Source organism: Lynx rufus, unplaced genomic scaffold (assembly GCF_022079265.1).
Source record: "Lynx rufus isolate CCGP_SWC_20201006 ecotype Redwood Valley unplaced genomic scaffold, mLynRuf1.p SCAF_9, whole genome shotgun sequence".
Classification (NCBI taxonomy): domain Eukaryota; kingdom Metazoa; phylum Chordata; class Mammalia; order Carnivora; family Felidae; genus Lynx; species Lynx rufus.
In genome coordinates this window covers 72,381,148-72,393,152 of record NW_025814897.1, presented here as the reverse complement: position 1 = coordinate 72,393,152, position 12,005 = coordinate 72,381,148, and the positions used below count along the sequence as shown (strand labels likewise).

At 35.3% G+C, this 12,005-nt stretch overlaps 1 protein-coding gene across 9 annotated transcripts in view; it reads left to right on the top strand.

Annotated features, from left to right (window-relative positions):
- SOX6 (SRY-box transcription factor 6) overlaps positions 1 to 12,005 on the top strand; it is a 373,444-nt gene that overhangs the window by 337,617 nt on the left and 23,822 nt on the right. The gene's annotated exons all lie outside the window — the stretch shown is intronic.

Genomic DNA, 12,005 nt, shown 5'->3' with positions numbered 1-12,005 from the left:
GAACTGTGAGATCATGACCCAAGCTGAGACTGAGAGTCAGATGCTTAACCAACTGAGCCACCCAGGCACCCCAAGAAATAGAAACTTTTGAAAGTTTTTTAAATCTTTCAAATCATACACATATTAAGTACCTTTCAAATACTTTCACCGGATTCTCGGGGCAAAGAAGTTTTGGCAGATTATGGAAATGAGTTGAGTGGCCAAAATCCTTCTAATATGATTTCCATACAGTAACCTAATAAAAAATTTAGTTACTACTGCACCCAGTATCTGCATCTCTCATTCTAATAAAAGGAAAATTCCTTGAAACAAATGAAATGGAGAAGAGAAACCAATTAAATGAATTTTGTGGAGTTTTAAAAGCCAAGTCTAGATGCTATTGAAGCAATTCAGTTGACCATTTTAGACATTTCTTCTGATGGCAAGTGTGAAACTTAAGAGATAGTTGCATCTGAGTTTCTTGTGATATTTGCCAGTTACTAACTGTGAGACCTGGACAACTTAACCTCTGTAAATCTCAGTTTCCTCATGTGGAGTAAGGAATGTGAATTAGATGATCTTTAATATCCTTCTCGTGTTAAAATTCTCTGATTCTATGCGCATGTTTCATCTATTTCCTAATGACTCTGCTATCTAGGGAAGCTCCCATCGTAGGTCTGAATACCTGCTTCAGTTGTATGCATTTATGCACACCCTACAATGTTAGAATAGCTTTCAGATTTAATATTTCCAAAAAAACTCATCCTTTCAGGATTACCCAGGAAGTGAGGAAGCTGGGATTTCAGGACTGTATAACAGGGCAAGTCAATAAAAGAACTAAGATCGGAACCAATGATCTCTGAGTCCCAAACAACTATGGGTATATTTTCCCTTCAAAGCCTTATTATTTTACAGATGCTCAAGTAAGGCAAGGTATTTAACAGAATATAAGAAGTAAAATAGGATTTATACAAAATCCAATTTCAGAAATTATCAGTTTCTAATGCAACAGATAGCCATCTGAGTCTCACTCTAAAATTTTCACAGTTGAAGATGTCTACTTCTCTCCATTGTGACATTTGAGTACTTACCATATGCCCACTTGTGTACCAGACCTTGGGGAAGCATCCCTGCCCCTTTTGGGGTGCACAGTCTTGTGAAGAAGGTGGGCACACACAATTGATAATTTGGGTAAAACATGGTAAATGTTAAAATAAAGGTATGCATAGGATGCCACGGGAGCCTAAAAAACTTAGCCCAAACTGATACACTAGGCAGGACTGCCTAGAGAAGATCATCCCTGTCCTGAGTCGAAGAATAAGTGATTTTAAAGGTGGACAGAAAATTCTAGGAAAAGAAAAGACTGGATGCTTAGTATGAAACAACATGGGGTATGGATAACTAAAAGTAGTTCAATATTATAAATCAAACAAAGTTTTAAGTGGAGAAGCCAAAGATGGGACTGGAGACATAGGTAGAGGACCAGGTCAGGGAGAGCCTAGGACTTCATCTTTTGGGCAACAGGGAACCATTGAAAACTTTTACATATAGAGTAGTCTGGTCAGAATTGCATTTGTGATGGTATACTCTGGCTGAAATTAGGAAGAAGTATGTAAGTAGGGACTGGAGACTCAAATCTGGAAGTAAGCACATCAGTTAGAAGGCTAGTATTTATAACAGTCCAGCAGAGACAGTGAGGCCAAGGCAATCGATGAGTAATAAGGATGGAAACAAGAGGATGGATTTAGTAGTATCTCTGTTAACTAATTCTGAGATTTGCTTCATCTTGGTTTGTGCTCCTTAATTTCATGTAGAGTCTATGGTAGTATATTGAGTTGGATGAAGCCAGAAGCCGCTGAGCAACATGAATTATTTAGTCTACCAGCTTTTTACCAGCTTCTGTATTCTCCAAGGGAATCTACTTGAATCTGAGCCTGGTGCTCCTGAAAACTTAGGAAGCCAGAACCTGTTATTGTCTTATTTCATCCACAGTGGTCTCTGGTTCAGACTTAAATGATGTCTTTTTGCCTGGGCTCAACAGCTTGTAAGCTGTCCTCCTGTGCATACAAATAGCAAACAGATAATAAGTAGAATATTTGATGTTCTCTGCTACTTTCAAGTCATTAAAAAGAAAGAATCACATAAGTTATCCCAGTTGCCCTTGGATCCTACAGTTGAAACAAGATAAAGGGCTCTGTTTAGCTATCTGTGTAAAGCAAATATAACTTGAGAATTAAAAAAAAAAAAACAAAAAGTAAACACGGGCACCAAACTGAAAGCAAGAGACTCTTGAAAATACAGACTGGTATATCACTGGTTAGAATTTCCTTCATTTTGCAAAGCCACGAGCCACATGCATCAGCTCACCACAAAGTCATTAAGCCTTTTTAAGCTCAGATGAAAAACATTAACAAATACCACAAAAGGCTTTAGTATAGCCCCTTTGTTCATTCACATATGGCACTTTATAACTCCTGCGCCACTCTGGTCGTGTGTTTGTTTAAGCTGCCTCCATCAGGCTGGTCCTGAAAGAACAAAAGACATCTTGAGCAATCCTAAGCAGGAAATGGGCTAATCTAAACATGGTTTGTGACACTTTAAGTAGAATAGAAAGGGGAGGGATTGATTAGTCATTAATGTCCAATTGGCTCCATATGGATGTTGCAATAATAAAGCCTTTTTTCAGAGCAGTAGCAGAGTTATTGAATTAGAGGTTTATGTTTCCTCAGAGCTGACCTTAGGGAATTCCCTTTTGGTTCTTCTTGTTGATCTTTTAAAGAGAATGGAGTTTCCAATAGGAAAAAAATAGAAGCCTTCTCCACAATAACACTTGCTCATAATCCCGCAACTAAGGAATGTATTAATACAGCATCATTTTAATTCCTGCTATAATTTCAGTCCTTCGTGCTTTCTTTGCATCTTTGGTGGGGCAGTATTTCAGAGACCAATTAGACAGTGGCATGAACTTCATAACTGGTAATGGACTCCTCTAACGTGCTTAGCTGTGGCAGAGAAATGGCATCCTTACAGGGAGAAAATAATGTTCCTGCCAGGGAATGGTGGGCTTTGACATTCAGTTATTTCGGATCACTGAAATAATCAGTGACTGGGGTAGCTTTCGGGTAGGGGAAGTGAACTCGACTGAAAGTCAGACGGCCTAAGTTCTAGATCTGGCTCCACTCCTTATTAGCAATATATCGTTAACTGGTTATTACAGAGGAAGGTAGCACAACCTCTCTGAGCCTTGGTTTGCTCATCTGTCAAGTGAGGCAAATATATCTACCCTCCTATCGATTTCAAAGCATTGTGAGGAGAATTCAGATAATGTATTTACTGAAAGCACTTTGTAAATATTATTGTATGTAAAACTACTTAAAACACATGGTATGTCTGTCCTGGAAACTGACCTCCAGTTTAGTCTAGTGAAATGTCTGTTTCCCAAATTCCCAATGGAATTTTTTCATTATGTGTATACTATTCCTATCTATCTATCTATCTATCTATCCATTTATCATCTATCTATCATCTACTTATCTATCTAGTTTATTCAGTGAATTACTTGCTATAAAGTTCAATAGTTGAACTTTAGATTCAACTTAAGTAAGGTATTTGTTTTTAGTGGGATTAAGGAACTTTAAGATGAAATCAAGGAAATGAAAATTTACCTATGGACTTCCCCCACATTGAACAAATGAAGAATTAACACCTTAATCAAAGTACCACAGGTAATTTATCTTTTGTTCTTGTGCCCCTGGTTCCTATTTTTATACCAGGCTCTAGCTCAGAAGACCTATGCATCCATATTTTGTATTTGCCTTCTTCAAATCATGGCACCCATCAACAGGTTTCTTTGCTAACCTATCCAGCTAATCTTGTATAAAAGACACAAAGAACAAACCATAGTCTTTACCCCTGGCATCCCTTCTCAGAAGATGAACACATCACCCTAATGATTAAGACTCTTGTTCAGCCATGGAATGTATTTTCCTGCCAAGTAAACCACTAGGATAGTAAAATTGTTTTGTGTTTTATTTTGTTTTGTTTTTGTAAGAAGAAATCAAATTTGAATTCCAAGCAGACTTCATATGATGAAAGTAAATTCACTTTCTGGCAATAAGCAGGAATGTGAAGTTAGCGGAACTTCCATAATCATAGACAGACAGTTGTCAGCCATTCCTACAGCACAGTGAGTTGGATTTCTACAATAGTAAGATCTGATGGGATAAACATGATGAAATTAATACCCTCCATCTTTCCTAATTTTTCAAGCCCCCTTCTAAAATTCCTTCATCTTCTATATTTTTGTTTCTGATGCACTCATTACCATTATTTCTATTAACCCAAATAAGGGACTATTAACTGTATCATGTAACTCTTTCCAGAATCCCACATGTGAAAATCAACTATTCTGTTGATAGACTGAAGTAGCCTAAAATACTGTGATTATCAAGCAACCCAATGGTATATATTTATGTTGCTTTTTACCAAGATGCTTTTTGCCCTACTGAATATATATACATATATACATATATATTTATCATCATTATCATCATCATTATTTTAGTCAATGAGACCAACTTTTTGAGTTCACAATGGCCAGAGTATGCTAGGTCCACAGAGGAAAAAAAAAACCTTAAGGGAAAATCACTTTTGTTTCTTTGGTTTTCTACTTTATTTTGGTTCTTTGTTTTTGCTTTTTTAAAAAACTAAGTGTTAAAACAATTTTATTTTGAATAATGTCCTTTTGCATGAAAATACTACAATTTGTCCATTCTCCAGTTATTTTCATTATTTGGTTATTATGAATAAAACTGCTATGATATTCTTGCATAAATCTATTTCTGGACAAAGTTTTTATTTGTTTTGGGTAAGTACCTACGAGTGGAAATCCTGAGTCACTGGTAAGTATATATTTTACCTTATAAGAAACTGCCAAGCCATTTCCAAAATGGTTACACCATTTGACACATTCACCACCAATATATTAAGAGTTCCAGTTGCTCCATATTCTTGCCAATGTTTAGTGTTGTAAGCCATTCCAGTGTGTAGAAAGCGGTATCCACTGTGACTTTCATTTGTATTTTCCTGATGACTAATGATATGGAATACCTTCTCATGTGTTCATTGTTATCAAAAGATAACTATATCTTTTGTAAAGTGCTCATGTCTTTTGCCATTTTTTAAATTAGATTGATATTTTTCTGTAGTTCTTCATCTATTCTTGATATAAGTTCTTGTCAGATATGTGTATTCTGAATATTTCTTCCCAGTCTGGGCTTTGACATTTCATTTTTTAACAATGACTTGTGATGAGCAGAGTCTTAATTTGGTAAAGTTAATCTTATCATTTTTCTTATATATATAGTGCTTTATATGCTATATCTAAGAATCTTTGCTTATTCCAATGTTACCAAAATATTCTCTTATGTATTCATTGAGTTTTTGCTTGTGGTTTGTTATGATTCATCTCAAATTAATTGTTGGGAGTAGTATGTGATAAGAGGTCAAAGCTCACTTTTTTCCACATATTTATCCACTTGTTTTAGTACTACTTGTTGAAAAGACTATCATTTCCCACTTTAACAGCCCAAGTCTTTATTGAAAATTGACCATATATGTGAAGGTTTAATTCTGGACTCTCAAATTCTGTTCTAGTGGTCGATTTGCCTATGTCATGCTGTCTTTTTAAGTCTAGTTTTTTGTTTTGTTTTGTTTTGTTTTACAAATGTTACAAAGTATTTGTACTGTAAATCTTGAAATTGAGTAGTGTGAATCCTCCAACTTTTTCAAGTTTGTTTTGGCTGTTCTTACTGCTTTATTTTTTATGTAAATTTTAAAATCAAGTTGTCAATTTCTAAAAGAAATTGTCTTTCAGAGATTTTTTTATTGAGTATGGGTTGAATACGTAGATAAATTTGGAAAGAATTACTATCTTAACAATTTGGACTCTTTTGATCTACGAACATGGTGTATTCCTCCATTTATTTAGGTCTTCTTTAACTCAAAAATGTATTGTTTTTAGTGTAGAGGTCTTGCATACTTTTTTGGTTCTATCTATTTGTAAGTGTTTTATTTTCTGATGCTATTATGAATGAAAACCTAAAAAAATGATTTTCTAGTTGTCTGCTGCTAGTATATAGGAATACAATTGATTTCTGTACTTTTATATTGTATAATGCAGTATTGCTAAATTCACTTACTAGTTTTAGTAATTATCTTGCAGGTTCCTTAGGATTTTCTATGTAAACAATTATATTATCTATGAATACAAATAGCATTACGTATTCTTTTCCAGTTTGATGCTTTCTATTTCTTTACCTGCAGAAGTGTGTTGATAAGCGATGGTAAGAGTAGACATCCCTTGCCTTGTTCTTCACTCTTAGGGGAATAAGTATGATGTCCTACAGGCTCTTTTTAAATGCCCCTTATCACACTGAGGAGGTTCTCTTCTATTACTAGTTTCCTGTGAGCTTTTAACATGAGTGGGTATTGAATTTTGTTAAAACCAGTTTCTGAATCTATTGTGATGATCATGTTTTTTCCCTTTGTTTTGTTATATAGTGAATTACATTGCCTGATTTCACAAGGTAAATTAATGTTATATTCCTGAGATAAATTCTACTTAATCATGATTTATTATCTCTTTTACATATTGCTGGATTTAATTTGCTAATATTTTATTAAGAATTTTTGCATTTAGGGGCGCCTGGGTGGCGCAGTCGGTTAAGCGTCCGGCTTCAGCCAGGTCACGATCTCGCGGTCCGTGAGTTCGAGCCCCGCGTCGGGCTCTGGGCTGATGGCTCAGAGCCTGGAGCCTGTTTCCGATTCTGTGTCTCCCTCTCTCTCTGCCCCTCCCCCGTTCATGCTCTGTCTCTCTCTGTCCCAAAAATAAATAAACGTTGAAAAAAAAATTAAAAAAAAAAAAAAGAATTTTTGCATTTATGTTCAAATCTTTGTCAGGGTATGATGCCACCTCATAAAATAAATTTGGGACCACTCTTTCCAACTCTACTTATCCTATTTTGTATAAAATTATTTTAATTTTTCTTTAAGTGTTTGAAAGAGTTAGCAGTGAAACCATTTGGGACTGAATTTTTCTTCATGAGAAGGTTGTTGGTTATAAATATAGTTTCTTTATTAGCTATACTAGTATTTAGGTTTTCTATTTGTTCTTGAGTAAATTTTAGTAGTGTGTGTCTTTCAAGAAATTTATTCATTTTATCTGTTTTTAAGTTTATTGGAATTAAGTTATTTACAACAGTCTTTCATTATTCTCTTAATGTGAGTAATATCTATAGTAAAATTCCCTCTTTCAATCCAAATACTGGTATTTTTGTTTTCTCTCTTCGTTGATCAGTCTTACTAGGGGTTTATCAGTTTTATTGATCTTTATGAATGATTAATCCTTGGCTTTGTAAATTGTCTTTATTGTATCTGTTTTGTATTTCATTGATTTCAACTCTATCCATGCTGAATCTGTGATTTTATTTGAATTATTTAATTTGTTTATATTTAAGGTCATTATTGAATTTGATGGGCTTAAGTCTTACAATTTGCTATTTTTTCTTCTGTTTTTGTTATTGTTATTATTATTATTATTATTATTATTACAGTTTTATTTCTCTAGAGCAGTAAGATTCACAGTAAATTTGAGGGAAAGATACAGGGATTGCCCTTTCCCCCACACATGCATGGCCTTTCCTGTTGTCAACATACCCCACCAGAGTGGTACATTTGTTGCAATGGATGAACCTATCTTGACATATCATAATGACCCAAAGTTCATAGTTTACCTTAGTGTTTACTCTAAGTATTGTACATTCTATGGATTTGGACAAATGTATGGTAACATATATCCATCATTAGGAATCATACAGAGTATTTTCGCCGTGCTAAAAATCCTCTGTGTCTTGTCTGTTCATCACTCCTTCCCTGACCCATGGCAACCACTGATCATTTTACTGTCTCCTTTTCAGTCCTTTTTCAGTCTTCCATTTGAATTATTCTACTGGCATGTTAGCTATACCTTTTTGTATTTTGTTTGCTTGTTGTTTCTAGTGATTTACTATGAATCTTTGAGTCTTCTTACAGTTAAAATTATACCACTTTTTATAAAATAAACCGTTAACAACTTAATACCAGTTAGTACCTTATCCTTTGTGCTAATGTGCCATTGTTCTCATGTTTTACTTCTTATAAGTCCCACAGTACAGTGTTATATTTTATATTAAATAGTTCCTTGTCTTTTAAAAACAAATACAAAATCAGCTGTTTATTAATGAAATCCAGAGAGGAAACAAAGAGGGATTTTTTTGTTTTTGTTTTTTTAGTCACATTTATCATTGTTGATGCTCTTCCTTTCTTCATGAATATCTAAGTTTCTGTCAGAAATTATTTCTCTTCACCTTGAATGATTTTTTTGAATATCTCTTTTGGTATGAGTCTGCAAGTAATACATTTTTTCAGCTTTTATTTATCTGAAAATATATTTCACATTTGTCTTTGGAGAATATGTTCTGAATTTGAGCCATCTCTGAATTGATTTATTTAATTTCAGCATTCTAAAGATGTTCTTTAGTCTTCTAGCCTTCATTGTTTCTTATGAATAATTAGTGATTATTTATATTATTGTTACTTTGTATGTAATGTGCCCTGTTTCTCTGAAATTTTCCCTTTGTCTTTGGTTTTCAGCAGTTTGACTAGTGTCTAGGTATGGTTTTCTTTGTATTTATTCTAACTGCATTTACCTGAATATCTTGAACCTGTAAGTTGATGATTCTCACCAAATTCAGATAATTTTCAACCAGTGTTTCTTCAGATATTTTTCAGTCATGATTCTCTCTCTCTTCTACCTGGAACTTCAGTTACACATATTCTAGGACTCTTAGTGTTGTTCTACATATTGCTGAGTCTCTGTTTATGTTTTTAGCTTTTTTATTCTTTTTGATTTTGAGACTAAATAATTTCTTTTGATGTTTTTTCTTTTTTTTTTTTTAATGTTTGTTTATTTTTGAGAGAGATAGAGACAGAATGTGAGCAGGGGATAGGCAGAGAGGGAGGGAGACACAGAATCCAAAGCAGGCTCCAGGCTCTGAGCTGTCAGCTCAGAGCCCAACGTGGGGCTCAAACTCACAAACTCAAGATCATGACCTGAGCTGAAATCGGAAGCTTAACCGACTGAGCCACCCAGGCACCCCTCTTTTGTTGTATTTTCAACTTCACTGACCCTTTATCTGCACTCCAAACTTCTGTGAAACCCAATCAGTGAATTTTCATCTCAAATATATTTTGCAGTTCTAGAATTTCCATTTCTCTTTCAAGTTTCATTTCCCTGTTGAAGCATCCCCTGACCCTGTCTATGTATTCATTATGACAATCTTTTCCTTTAAGTTCTCAAACATATTTATAATGGTTACTTTAAAGCTCTTGTTTGTTAATTACACTATGTGAGTCATCTCAGTTTCTCCTTCTGTTGAGGTTTTATTTGTTCTGTTTTGTTTGGTTGTTATTATCTCTGGGTCATATTTTAGTGGGGTTTTTTTGTACAACTAGTAATCTTTTACTGTATATTGCATATTGCAGATTATAAATTATAGGTTTATTATAAGTTCATTAGTAATCATTGAGACTTATTGAGAATTATTCAGAGGTAATTTCTCATTTGATTTCCATTTTGATGTCTTCTTGAATATATTTGTTCATGTCACTACCCCCACTTAAAAACTTTGAAGACTTCTTCACTTGGCATTCAAGGTACCTAGAAATCTGTCTTCTACTTCTCTAATTTCATCTTTTGGTGCTCCCCTATTTTCTTCTATAAGCCCAAGCCAGAGTCAGCTTCTTTTTATTCCCTAAAACTCTACCACCATTTTGCTGTATCTCTGTGTCTTTATTCACACAGATTCTCCAGCCTAGAATACTTTCGCACCAATACCTGCTGGTAAATTTTTCCTCTTCCTTTAAGATGCTGCTCAAGCACTGCTGCATCTCTGAAGCCTCCCTGATATTCATCTCTGTTCCTTCCAACAACATTAATAGCCCCTCTCCTCTGCTTTCATAGTACTTTTAAATTACCTTTGTTGGCACTTATACTGTTTTGTAATTTTCTATTTATGTGTCTATTTCCCTCACTGGACCAAATCCCTTTAAAAAAAGGCACATGTGTTATCATTCTTTGTATACCCAATCACAATGTTGGGTCTATCTGAAATTTGTCAGAAGTGTTTGCTGAATTAATGCATAAATAAATGATTACTAGGCACATTATAGAATTAGCCAAATTTCTTCTGTAGGGAAGAACACACATACCAAACACTTACCACTTACTCGTTCACTCACATAACCCTTGGAATTTACCCAGGAAGCGGGCCTCTCTAGGATTAGTTCAGGACCATTGCCATAGGCTATGATGGTTACACTGGCCTTCTTTCCAGCCCACCTGGAAAAACTCAACTTTCTGTCTTCATTTTAAATCATTTAAATCACAGATTCCTAAGGAGGTCTTTGCCTTGGCAATTTCAGTTTTCTACCCATAGACTATCTTTCTTTGTCTAACTGAAAGTTTGCCTTTACTGAACTATGATATGGGAGACAAAGGATGAATTAATCAAACCAAGCCCCCTGGGGAAGTTGAAGAGAGCAGGAATTCCTGGTGTACAGGGAACAGTTCTTTCCCGTGGTGCCTAGTGTGGTGTTATTGACCTCCTGGCCTTTCAGTACCTGTCATTTATGATTTCTATTGCTTTTAATTAAAGACACTTAGGTCGGCCTGAAAGTAGTAGTCTCTAGGTACATAGCTTTTGGTCTAGGCTTTCTCTAACTGCTTTTCATGAGGAGATGTATCATGAACATCGAACTCACAAATGATTCCTCTGCTCTTAAAAGTAAAAGGCACTCCATCATAGAATTGTGAGACATTCCCTAGGACCATTCTGGATTCTGACGGAGAGCACTGACTATTTATTTATTTATTTATGTTTATTTATTTTTATGAGAGAGAGAGACAGAGTGCAAATGGGGGAGGGACGGAGAGAGGGAGACAGAATCTGAAGCAGGCTGCAGGCTCTGAGCTGTCAGCACAGAGACAGACATGGGGCTCGAACTCGTAAACTGGGAGATCATGACCTGATCTGAAGTCGGACACCAAACAGACTGAGCCACCCAGGCACCGCTTATTTATTTATTTTTGAAGTTTGTTTGTTTACTAAGAGAGAGAGAGAGAGAGAGAGAGAGAGAGAGAGAGAGGGAGGGAGTGCAGCGGGGGAGGGGCAGAGAGAAAGGGAGAAAGAGAATCCTAAGTAGGCTCCACACAGCACAGAGCCTGACACAGGGCTCAATCTCACAAACTGTGAGATTGTGACCTGAGCCCAAATCAAGAGCTGATGCTTAACCAACTGAACCACCCAGGTGCCCTAGTATTGGCTATTTTAGAATGAAGTGCTTTTTTTTTTTTTTTTTTTTTTAGCTTGGTGTTATTTTCAAAAATGAATGAAGCAGTATGAAGTTACACTTGATATGTAGATTTTAATTATAACAGAAAGTGGATTTTAGGCTTCAAATGTTCAGACTAATAATAGCACACCTTTTGAAAACAATTCTATAGTATCCTATAGAATCTTCCTCATGTGTTTAAAAAGGTTTATATAATATACAATCTTCATTTTAAAATTTTGGACTTTATACACACATATCCGGTCATATGTATTTCTACTGCTGCCACAATAACTCCCTAATCATTTTGTCTTATGAAGCAAAGTTTAGGTAAGTTAAGGAGCACTTTCTTTTTTTTTTATTTATTTATTTATTTATTTTTTTTTATATGAAGTTTATTGACAAATTGGTTTCCATACAACACCCAGTGCTCATCCCAAAAGGTGCCCTCCTCAATACCCATCACCCACCCTCCCCTCCCTCCCACCCCCCATCAACCCTCAGTTTGTTCTCAGTTTTTAACAGTCTCTTATGCTTTGACTCTCTCCCACTCTAACCTCTTTTTTTTTTTTCCTTCCCCTCCCCCATGGGTTCCT